At 37.6% G+C, this 12803-nt stretch overlaps 1 pseudogene; it reads left to right on the top strand.

The window, feature by feature from the left end:
- Positions 1 to 6120: 6120 nt before the first annotated feature.
- On the top strand, positions 6121 to 10678 carry LOC124098904 (GTPase Era, mitochondrial-like; annotated as a pseudogene).
- Positions 10679 to 12803: the final 2125 nt, after the last annotated feature.

The raw sequence follows: 12803 nt of genomic DNA, 5'->3' as shown, positions 1-12803 counted from the left end.
AGAGGGAAGCTGAGGAGAGAGTCAAAGACATGTGACTACCAAAAAATGGTTAGATACTATGTTGTTAGCCTTGAAAATGGAGTAAGGGAAAATGCTGGAAAATAGATTGTTCCTTCTTGCCTCCAGAAAGGGACACACAGGTCTGTTGATTTTAGCCCAGTAAGACCCATGCTAGGCTTCCTATTTCCAGACCTAGTAACAATAAATTTGTGTTTTTGTTTTTGTGGTACTGGGGCTGAACCCAGGGTTGCTCTACCACTAAGCTACATTCCCCATCCCCCCCCTTTTTTTTTAAGAGAGAGAGAGAGAATTTTTTAACATTTTATTTTATTTTTTTAGTTTTTTGGCAGGCACAACATCTTTGTTTGTATGTGGTGCTGAGGATCGAACCCGGGTCGCACGCATGCCAGGCGAGCGTGCTACCGCTTGAGCCACATCCCCAGCCCCCCCAGCCCTTTTTTTAACCTTTATTTTTTATTTATTTGTTTTTTAATATGGTGCTGAGGATCAAACCCAGTGCCTTGCCCTTGCTAGGCGAGTGCTCTACCACTGAGCTACAACCCCAGCCCTCCATCCCTTTTTTGCTCTAAGATAGGATCTCACTAAATTGCCCAGGCTGACCTTGAACTTGGGATCCTCCTGTCTCATTCTCCCAAGTAGTTGGGGTTACAGGAAGTAAGCTACTGCACCCAGCTTCATGTTGTTTTAAGCCATTAAGTTAGTAATAATTACAGCTGCAATAGACAAGAAATACAGGCACAACTGAGTTGTCCCCCCTTGTGGAAGGGGGCTGTTTTTTTTTTTTTTTTGTATCCCCATACCAGTTATGCATTGGCTACAGTGTGCCCTCAGTGAATAGAGTGGGGTAACCTCCCAGCCAGGAAGGCCCTGTTCTCAGGAGAAAAGTGTAAATCAGCCAGTGCTAGAGCTGCCCAGTGGGTGTACTAGCCCAATAAAAGGGATCTGGATAGGGTACCACTAGAGTGGGTAAACCCTAAGCCAACACTGCATGTGTCAAATAATAGTTATGTCTACTGGAGTAGTGGGGTGAGAGGGCAGTGAAACATGTAGAACTGAAATATTTGGAATTAATGGTATATAGTCCTTGTATTGTTCCAAAACATTGATTAACCTCACACTTTGAGTATGCATGCATTTCAGACCAACAAACAAGCAATCTAGTCTAAATGAAGGCAGAGAAGAAAGAAGCACAGAGAAAGGATAAATAGGAAGCATTTAAAAGATGGCAAAATAAATCCAAATATGTCTATAATCATAGCAAAAGAAAACAATTCACAATGTGATTTTATATAAGCATCATTCTCTGTTGATTCAAGTAGTGAGATTAGCTCCATAGAAAGGGAAATGTTTATAAAACTTCATTGTTCATTGGAGAATTCTCCAGGCATTCAGATGTAATAAAGCTTAATTTTCTTCTTTCTTCCTTCCCCCCTTCCTTCCTTTCTCTCTCTCTCTCCCTCCCTCCCTCCCTCCCTCCCTTTCTTTCCTTTTTGGCATTGCTAGGCTAGAACCCAGAGCCTTGTACATGTTAGGCAAGCACTCCACCACAGAGCTACACCCCACCCCCAGCCCTCTTAATTTTCTTTTAATCCTCCTGTTCCTACCCCCAATCTGGGATGGACCCAGCACTTACTGATTCTTATATCGCCTTTCTTGGATTACTTATATTTTTGGTTAAACTGTTTTCTTCAGAATTTCTTTCAGGGTGTGGGAGGTAAACTTGCCAAGTTCTTGTGTGTCTTAAAATATCTTGTTCTCATACAATTCAAGATTGACAATATTTTTTTTCTCTTACACTTTTGAAGACTTCGCTTCATTGTATTTCTAGTACCTTAGTATCCGATACGTGATGTCAGTCTGATTTCCAACCAGAGTAACCTTTTCTTCTTTCTTTGTAAGCTTTATGGATTTTTTTTTTAAACATTGGAGTTTTGAAATTTTATAAATTTCAAAATCTGTGAGTTTTTAAAAACTGAATTAGGTTTTAAAGTGCATGTTAGTGTTCTTTAGCTGTGCATTCTTGTCATTATAGAGAAGATACACACACATAGATAACATTTAAAAACATTTTAAAATCAAGGCTGGTGGGAGGGTGGAAACTCACTCCCTCGACTATGAGATTGAAAGCCCCCAAGTAAGCCCTCAGTAAACATGAGAGAGGGATGGAGAATCGTGGAAATGAAATAATTTCTGAGAGTTTTTCTTTCATTACACTTTGCATTTTTTAGGTTTTTCTCATTCTGAAGATTCTTATCTTTGCCTCAAGCAAATTGTACTTTAAAAAACAGACTTTATTTTTTTTAGAATATTTTCAGCTTCAGAGACAAACTGAGCAGATACTGTAGACATTTGGCATATATTCTCCCCCAGACCCATATACAGTTTCCCTACCTCTAACATATTATCATACTTCCTTTGCTATAATTAATGAACCAATACTGATACATTGTTATTAACTAAAGTCTATACTTTATTCAGATTTAGTTTTTATTTAATGTCCTTGTTCTGCCCCAGGATCCCATCGGATACCATGTGATATTTAGTCATCAGGTCTCTTTAATCTCCTCTAGACAGTGACAAGTGCTCACATTTCTATTGTTTTTGATGACCTTGACAGTTTTGAGGAGTACCGGTCAGGTATGTTACAGAATACCCTTCTTTTGGAATTTTAAAAAAAAAATTTTTCATGATTATCCTGGAATTAGGAACTTTGGGGAGGAAGACCACAGAGTTGTACCATTTTTATTACATCACATCAAAGGTATATGCAAACATGAGTGATCACTTGATGGTGAACTTCCTTGATCACCTGAACTGAGGTCTTGTTTATCACATTTCTCCACTATAAAGTTACTTTTTTCCGCCACTTTCCATGATTGTACTTGTTGGAAGGAAATTATTATGAATAACCCCCACTTTTAAAATGTTGGAATTATGCTCCCCTTTTTTAGTGTGGAGTACTTGCATAGATTTTTTTTTTTTTTGCATAAAAGACATATGCATTCTCCCTCATTAATTTATTGCCATTTAGCTCAGTATGGGCTTGTGGATACTTATTTTATACTTGGGGTTATAATCAAATACTACTTGGGAGCTCATTCCATTGGTTCCTGTGTCCCTTTGCCACACCACAATGATGTGTTTACCAAATTGTATTTATTTAATAATAGATTTGATTATTTCTTCTTCAACATAATGTCTGTCATTTAGTTAGTTGTTGGATCATCTAGATTTTTCCACTACAGCTTTTTAATATTTTCTGTTTGTTCTACTTTCTGGGACGGTTCCTTAATTTTACTTCCCACCAATTTGGTCTTAAAAGACCAAAAACTTGGCTGTCATTTAGTCTGTTCATATAATAACTAGTTTGATAATTATTCATTTATTTTCTAGGAACTCTCTCTGTACCTCTGAATGTTTCATTGCAGTCTTTATTTTCCCTCCCTCCCTCCCTCCCTCCCTCCCTTCCTTCCTTCCTTTCCCCAGTGCTGGGGTTTGAACCCAGGGCCACCCACATGCTGGGAATGTACTGCAGACTCTATTTTTCTTTTTTTCTGTTCCCTGAAATGCCTGGTTCTGTTGACTTTGAGTCTTCTTTTTGTGGCCTGGGTTTTTTTGTTTTGTTTTGTTTTGTTTTGTTTTGTTTTTGAAAGATCTAGCAATTCATGGTTTTCTGTTTAGTTTTATGAATAGAAGGACTGCTTTAGTTAATATAGAGAGCCGTACTGGGTTTCCTTTGCAGCAGCTCTGGCCTGCTTTCCTGACAGGTGGCTCCTTTTCTTTCTTTTTTTAGTCATTGTTTTAAAATTGACTTGTGAAAACTGTATATAATTATGGGGTACAACATGATGTTTCAAAACATGTATACATTGCGGAGTGGCTAAATTGAACTAATTAACATGCATTACCTCACCTGCTTCATTTTTTTCTGATGAGAACACTTGAAATCTACTCTCAGCTATTTTCCAGTATCCACTGCTACTAACTGTAGTCATAATTGTACAACAGATCTCTTGAATGCATCCCTCTTGCCTAACTAAAATTTTGTATCCTTTGACCAACATCCTCCCAACCCTCCCTGCTCCCCAGCCCCAAGTAAGGACCACGATACTCTCTACTTTTATGAGTTAGTCTTTTTTAGATCCACATGTAGGTAAATCATGCAGTATTTGTCCCTGAAGAGAAGGGCTGGACACAGGCTCTTTAAGGCAACATGCATTATTAACAGCAGGAGGGCTTCCTTGTAGGTAGACGGGGTGGGGGAGGGGGAAGGAGAGCAAGTGCAGTTCCATAAAGGACCTCATGGAAAGCTAGAGGGTGAAGCCCTTTTGTGTTTTCTATTCCCTGTCCCTGGGATAGTGCCAATTCTCTCTCAAGTTTTGACATCCTCATTAGGGCCAGTTTTTTTTTTTTTTTAAGAGAACATGGACTTTTCCTGTAAGCAATTCTGTTCCAGTGAAGCCAGGGTGGAAAGAAAGGAGTCTAAATGTCTCTACTTGTGCCAATAAATTTTGAAAATACGTAACTTCAGACAGCCACGAGCCACCTTTTCTCCACCTTTTCTTCCTTTGGCGAGAACCCTTCTGATGACTTGATCCGTGGCTTCCTGGCTTCTGGCTTCCTCTTCCAGTCTGATCCCATCTGCTTCAGACATCCTGAATTTCACAAATTTTTAGTCTGTGAATGGCACCTATGTTTTCAGCCCGGTTACAGTTCTATAAAACTTTTTTTTAATAAAATGTTTTTTTAGTTGTGGATGGACACAATACCTTTATTTTATTTACATATTTTTATGTGGTACTGAGGATCAAACCCAGTGCCTTACACATGCTAGGCAAGTGCTTTTACCACTGAGCTACAACCCCAGCCCCCTAAAAAATCTTTTATTATGGCAATTTTCAAACATGTGTCAAAGTAGAATAATATAATGAAACCCCATATACTCATTGCTCAGCTTCAATAATTATCAACACGTGGCCAGTCTTATTTCAGCTACACTTTCCCACTACTTCTAACTAAGCCCCCTAATTTATTTTGAAGTGTATCCAAGATATATCATTAGTAAATATATTTCACTAGTAAGTATTTATTTTGATAGTGGGGATTACAGGCATCCACTATTGTGCCTAGCACTACTAAATACTTCTGTATGCATCTATAAAAGGTAAGGACTCTTTTTTTAAAAAAAAAATACTGTTACTGTCATCACACCAAAAAAATCAACAATATAATCCCTTAGTAATATCAAACATCCTCTCACTGTTCCAATTTTTCCAATTATCTCATTTTTCTCCCTTTTACTACAGCTGATTTTTTTCAAATCAGTATCTAAACATGGTTCAGATATTGTATTTTGTTGCTGTTAGTTTTGATTATTGGACCCATTTTCTTTTTCTTTTTTCCTTACAAATTATTTGTTGAAACCAGGTCATGAGAATTTCCTATATTTTGGATTTTGCAATTGCATCCTTGTCATGTTAACACCCTCTTTTGTCCCCTGTATTATCCATAAACTGGCAGTTAAATCTACAGATGATCAGGTTTTTGTTGCTGTCATTTGTTTGTTTGAGGGCTTCCCACATGCCAGGCAATGTTCTGCCACTAAGCTATATCCCCAACCCTGATTCTTGTTTTTTAGCAAGAATATTTCATAAGTAATAGTGTGCACTTAATGTTGTGTTTCAAGAAGTGACATATAATAGCTGGTTACTTCTCTTTTGAGGATGCTAAAATTGATCAGTAGCTTCAGGTGTCAGCTATTATAAGTCAGCTATTATACAATTTCCCACCAGCTTATAACTTAATGTTTTCAACAACCATTAACGATCACTGCCTAGATCTATTATTTCATTTGGGGTTATAAAATAGCAGTGTTCTAAGTTAATTTTGATCTTGAACAAATAATTTATAAGCTTGAATTGCTTAAACAATATTTCCTCATCAACTATTTGGTTTCTTTTAGATACAGTTAGTACAGGAAAGGCAAGATACGAAAATTTGCATGAAATGGAGAAATTTTTCAAAAAGCACCATTTACCAAAATTTACTCAACAAGAAATAGAAAATCTGAATAAAATCCAAAGATTCCTATATCTGTTATTGAAACTGAATTCATAATATAAAGCCTCTCCTAAAGAAAACTCCAGGCCCAGATGGCTTTAATGGTGAATTCTTCCAAACATTTAAAGAAGAAATAATGTCATTCTTATTTAAAACTTTTACAAAAAATAGAAACAGCAGAAACATTACCAAACTTTTTTCCTGAAGCCATCTTAACTTTGATACTAAAACCTAAAAGGACATTACAAGAAGAAAAGTAAATGCTAATATTCCCAATGAACAGACTCCAAAATCCTAGAAAAAAAAATTACAAATGAAATCCATCAATACATAAAAAAGGACATTACATATAACCAAATGGGATTCATTTCAGAATACAAGATCCATTTAACATTTGAAAATCAATGCATTTCACCTCATTAGCAGAATAAAGGAAAAAAGCCATATTATCACTCAGAGATACAGAAAAAAAGGCATTTAATAAAATTAAACAATTATTTATGATATAAATATAGACTCAACAAACTAAGAATAAAAGGGAATATCTGCAATCTGATAAAAGGTTTCTATAAAGCCTAAGCTAGCATCATACTTAATGGTGAAATACTGAGTGCATTTGGAATGAGACCAAAAAGTCTATTTTAACTGCTTCTATTCAACATTGTACCGGAGGCTCTAGCCAGTGTGTTATTAAACTTTTGGATTTTGCCAATCTGATAGATGAGAAATGGTATCTTAGTGTAACTTTAATTTGCATCTCTTTTATTACCAGCAGGTTGAGCATCTTTTCATATGCTTAAAGCCATTTGCATTTCTTTTTCTTGAAATGTGTGTTCATTTTTCTTTCTCATTTTTTTTCTCCAGAGTAGGTGGCCTTTTTTGTTCTCTGTTTTTAAACAAATAATTCAAGGATTTAAACCTTTATCTGTGATACAAGTTGCAAATATTTTTCCCCATTTTCCATTTGTTGTTTACCTCACTTTATGGTGTTTTTGGCATGTGGTTTTCTTTTTCAATTTTATATGGTCAAATTTACCAGTATTTTTCCTTCTTGCTTTTGATTTTTGAGTCCTAGTTAGGAAAGCTTTTTGTGCTCCTGAGTTACAGAAGAATTTGTCTATGATTCCTTCTAGACATATATGGCTTAGTTTTTTTTTTTAACTTTAAAATCTCCTATCTATTTGGAATATATCAGATCCCACTTTTTCTTCTTCTGCCTACCTAACAAATCACACCAATACTGTTTATTAAAAAGTTCATTTTCCTCTACTATGCTGATATACCATATAGTATATGGCCAACTTTCTATACTACATTAATATTTAAAAGTTTGGTATCATACAAGATACCAAAAAAACAAAATTTAAAATCAAGGATGTGAAGAATTTGACACATATGTAATATTCAAACATTTTAAAATATATAAAGAACTCCAATAAGTCAAAATGAAAATGACAGTAGACAATGCAGTAAATTATAGAAACATGGTTAGATAAAAGAACATGGGTATTTGGAAGAGGAAGCCCTAATAATCGGTCAACAGAAAAAGGTAATCACCTTTACCTTTATCAACAACCACAGAAATGCAAGTTAAAGCCACTATCTTCTCTTCCCAAATATACTATTTTGTTTTGGTGTGGGGGAATGTTAAGCTATTTTAAGATGCCCTCGTGTCATAGTAGGCAGCAGATAATAAAGTTAGGGAACTTAATAAGCACCACAAAATGTCATGAGACATTTTGTCATGAGAATAGATACATGCAAACCATCTTGGATCTCCATTGTCCTTCATTGTTCAAAAAAGGGCCTCTGGTACTTCGGTGACATTTATTTTATTTTGAGGGAGGAGTTGGTGAGTGTAGAGACTTGCTTTTGGAAGCTTAGCCAACTCCCATAAAGCCACTTTTAGATGACTGGGTCCACTCTCTTAAGTTTGCTGTACACACCAAGATATAAGACTGCCACCTTTCAACAGCTCTAAGAATTCTAACTAAAAACCATTGTTTGCAAATGGAGTTAGATAATTAAAAAGTATATCCTATAAACACAAGAACATTTATTGGTTTTCCTTATAAAAATGATACATATTAATTGTAAATTTAGAAATGGAGAAAAGTATAATAAAAATGCATTCTCCATAATATTATTTTCTGGAGACAAGATAATCACTATTCAATTTTCTTGACACATATGTCAGATTACTGCAGCGTTGTTTATAACAGCAGAAATTTAGAAACAACCCAGTTTATCAGTGACTAATTAAAAATCATGATGTAGTCATACAGTGGAACACTATTTTTGCTATCAAAAAATGAGAAAATGAGGTGTGGGGCCGGGCTTGTTCATGCTGGGTTAGGAGTCTGGCATCTGGGTCCCCACATGGTGAGGGAATGGGTGGCACACTTCATCCACTCTTTGGCTGTCAAAGGAGGTGTAAGTCCTGTGGGGGAGCTGCTGCTTTCTCTAGTCCCCACTTGGTCTCAACCTCTCTCCATTACGGCCAGGGCTCAGCTATGGACCACTTCATTGGAGTCTCTCAGCCTGATAGTTTGCTGACTTCATGTGCCACCAAGGGGTCCATGTATAGTAATGAGCAGAATCTCCTCTTGGTTCATCCCCCTGACATGCCTGAGAATCCTTGGATTCTACGAGTGGTCCTCCTGGGAGCCCCCAATGCAGGGAAGTCAAGGCTCTCTAACCAGCTGCTGGGCCTAAAAGTGTTCCCTGTCTCCAAGAAGGTACACACTACTCATTGCCAGGCTCTGGGGGTCATCACAGAGAAGGAAATTCAGGTGATTCTACTTGACACACGTGAAATCATCAGTCCTGTTAAACAGAAAAAGCACCATTTGGAGCTCTCTTTGTTGGAAGATCCATGGAAGAGCACAGGATCTGCTAATCTTTTTTTAAATTTATTTTTATTTTTAGTTATCGATGGGCCTTTATTCATTTATTTGTTTATATGTGGTGCTGAGAATCGAACTCAGTGCCTCTCACATGCTAGGCAAACATGCTACCACTGAGCCACAACCTCAGCCCTGCTAATATTGTTATAGTTTTTGTGGATGTCCCAGACAAGTGGACTTGAAACCAGCTCGGCCCCTACATGTTCCAGGGCTTGATTGAGTTCTCCCAGGTCCCCAGCAACATTATCTTGAACAAGATTGCCTGAAGCAGAAGTCAGTTCTCCTGGAGTTCACAGAAGCTCTCACTGAAGAAGAAGAAATATAAATGAAAATGCATTCTCCATAACATTATTTTCTAGAGACAAGATAATCACTATTCAATTTTCTTCGGTTAATGGAAAGAAGCTCAACATGAGGCAGGCCTGACACCCATTGTCCTAGGCCAGCAGCTAAGGACCTAAATACACAGTCTGAGGAAAATGCTCAGAGGATTAGCTGGCCCCACTTCTAGGAGATTTTCATGTTGTCAGCTCTAAGCCAAGAGGATATGAAGATCCTAAAGCAAAACTTCTTGGCACAGGCCCAACCAGAGGCCTGGGAGTTCCACAGTGGAGTCCTCACTAGCCCGACACCTAAAGAAATCTGTACCAGCAAAATCTAAGAGAAACTCTTAAGAGTACTTGCCCCAGGAGGTGCCCTACAATGTGCAGCAGAAGACAGTGGAAGGACCAAGTGGGGAGCTGATAATCCAACAGAACTTTCTGGTACCCAGAGAATCTCATGTGAGGATCCTGATTGGTCAGAAGAGCCACCTTATCTCCCAGATTGTGCAGGAGATGGACTGTGACTTAATAGACATCTTCCTTTGTGACATTCAGCTTCTCTGTGAAGCTACGTGACAACTTCTACTGCCCTTACCCCCAGAGCATTCCAGCTCTAGCAGAAGTCACTGACCAGAAAGAACTGTCCCTGCTGAGGGGACCTTCAGGCCTAATGAGTGGCATTGGACACTGACTGGTTACTGGCTGGTTTCACTTTGTTGAGTCTGCACAATCCTGTCCTGCCATGTCTCCTGTTGGAAGAAGGAAACTAACTTAGCTCAGTTCCCAGTTTGTTACTTTCCCTAGGCTAATAGCCATGTTGGTCGCAGAAATTGACCCATTACTAGGAGCAGTGCCACCCTCCCCTCAGAAGCATTGGACCCATAGTATTGCCCTAAGTTGCCAGTTCTTAGCAGGGAAGATACCTTGTTCTTCTCTTCCCCAGTTCCTGCACCTTAAAAATCTTTTTTTTTAACTATATATTTTTTTTTATGTGATGCTGAAGATCAAACCTAGTGCCTCACACATGCTAGGCAAGTGCTCTACCATTGAGCCACAACCCCAGCCCACCTTGAAATCTTATAAAGTCCTGTGTTTCCTGAGTAAGATAGTGCCACCCAGCTGCTCCCCCAAGTTCTTGATCCCTTCCACCTCATTCCTCTGCCCAGTTTTGGATAGTAATAAAATTAAAAGACAATTTTTAAAAATGAGAAAATGCTTTATGTACCAAAATAAAAAACAACACGCTTTATTATTAAGTGAGAACACTAAGGTAGAGACTAGTGGATGCTATCTTTTCTGAGAAACAAGGACAGGGACATAAGAAATATATTCATATTGGTTTGGATGCATTGGCTTAGAAATAGGAAAAGAAACATAAGAAATAAGTAAAAGTGGTTATCTCTGTGGAATAGGTAAGGAAATAAGTCATATAGGAACCGTGTTTATTTTGATTTTTGAATCAAGCAAGTGAATAACCTATTTTTTTCAAAAGTTAAATTTAGCTGGGCTTTGTGGCGTATACCTGTAATCCCAGATACTCTGGGAGTAGAAGTAATTTTTTTTTCTGTAAAGCAAGAGTTGATTAGGAATTTGGAAGCTGAAGTAGACTCCGCTAACAAATTAATTTTAAGAGAAACTGACCAAGTATGAATGAATAAGGTAATGGCTAATTTATTGCCCCTAGGTGCTTTGCTGCCTGCAGGTAGTAATTTATAATCCTTCACCCCTAGTCAGGGTTGTTTGAGAACACATTGCATGTGAGAATATTATGGAGATATTCAATAAAACTTTAAGAAAATGGCACATGAGTAGCAAGCTTTCTGGAGAGTCTGAAAAGATTCAGAAAAACCAACGCATATAAAGCCTTAGAAAGAGAGGCTGGGGTGTATCTCAGTGGTACAGTGCTTACCTAATACAGGCAAGGCCCTGGATTCCATCCCCAGCACCACCAGGAGAAAAGAAGAAAAAAGCACAAATGTGGAAGCAGAATTTTTTTATAACTATAGGTACAAAACAACTAGAAACAATGACCAAAAATTGCTAGAGGAACAAAGGTAAATGGTAGGAAAGAAGGGCTGGGGAGGTCTGAGGGTAGGTGCTAAAGCTGGGAAATTGCAGAAGAAATAAATGGAAAGCAAAAATATCTGGATCAATCTGCTGTCTACATGGGCCATGCTGTAAAAGGAAAATTGGCGTTTTAGATGAAGACTTGGAAGAAAAGCAAGATCCTAAATTGATGGCAATTCTGTTTTTTAGCATTCAGGGTTTCACAAGGCAAAAAGCAAAACTGCTGGTATACTTTAGGGAGACTTTTAAAAATTTTAGTTTTTTAACTTGGAATGGAACCACCATTTTACCCAGTTATCCCACTCCTTGGTATATACCCAAAGGACTTAAAATCAGATTACCACAGTGATGCTGCCACATCAACGTTTATAGCACCTCAATTCACAATAGCCAAGCTATGGAACCAACCTAGGTGCCTTTCAATACATGAATGGATAAAGAAAATGTGGTATATACACAATGGAATGTTACTCAGCCATAAGGAGAAATGAAATTATGGCATTTGCCAGGAAATGGATGGAACTGGAGACTATCATCCTAAGTGAAATATGCCAATTCCAAAAGACCAAAGGCCAAATGTTCTCTCTGATATGCAGATGCTAGCATACAGTAAGGGGCAGGGAGGAGGAAAGAAGTTCAATGGATTAGACAAAGGGGACTGAAGGGAAGGGAGGGGGAATAGGAATAGGAAAGACAGTATAATAAGGTGGACAGAACTTTCCTATGTTCATATATGAATACACAACCAGTGTAACTCCACATCATGCACAACCACAAGAATGGGAAGTTAAACTCCATATTGTATAATATGTCAAAATTCATTCTACTGTCATGTGTAACTAAAAAGAACAAATAAAAATATTTTTTAAAACTTTAGTTTTTTATCATTTACATTTATAACTGATCTGTAATAATTGTGCATACTTCTGGGGTATTGTGTGACAATTAGATATGTGTATACAGTGTGTAATGATCAAATCAAGGTAATTAGCATTTCCATCTCCTTAAACATTTATCATTTCTGGTGCTGGGAATTTTTGAACTCCTCTTTTCTAGTTTTTTCCCTTCTCTCCCTCCATCCCTCTCTCTCTTCACCTTGTGGTGGTGGAGATGGAACCTAGGACCACCCCCATGCTAAGCAAGCACTCTACCACTGAGTTTCATCCTCCATCCCCTCTAGTTCTTTATAAACTATAAAATATGTTATTGTAAACTATAGTCACTCTACTGTTGTAGAACCCTGGAACTTATTCCTCCTCTCTATTTTGGTATCAGTTATCTGACCTTAGAGAGATTTATTTATTTATTTATTTTTGGTTCTGGGAATTGAACCCAGGTATGCTTAACCACTGAGCCACATCCCCAGACCCTTTTTAAATATTTTATTTAGAGACAGGCCCTAAGTTACTGAGGGCCTCAACTAAGT

The sequence above is a fragment of the Marmota monax genome, unplaced genomic scaffold, assembly GCF_021218885.2.
Source record: "Marmota monax isolate L192 unplaced genomic scaffold, Marmota_monax_Labrador192_F-V1.1 WCK01_AAM20220418_F8-fsc00182, whole genome shotgun sequence".
NCBI classification, from domain to species: Eukaryota; Metazoa; Chordata; class Mammalia; order Rodentia; family Sciuridae; genus Marmota; species Marmota monax.
Note: the sequence above shows the minus strand (reverse complement) of the source record. Positions and strands in the feature narration are given on the sequence as shown.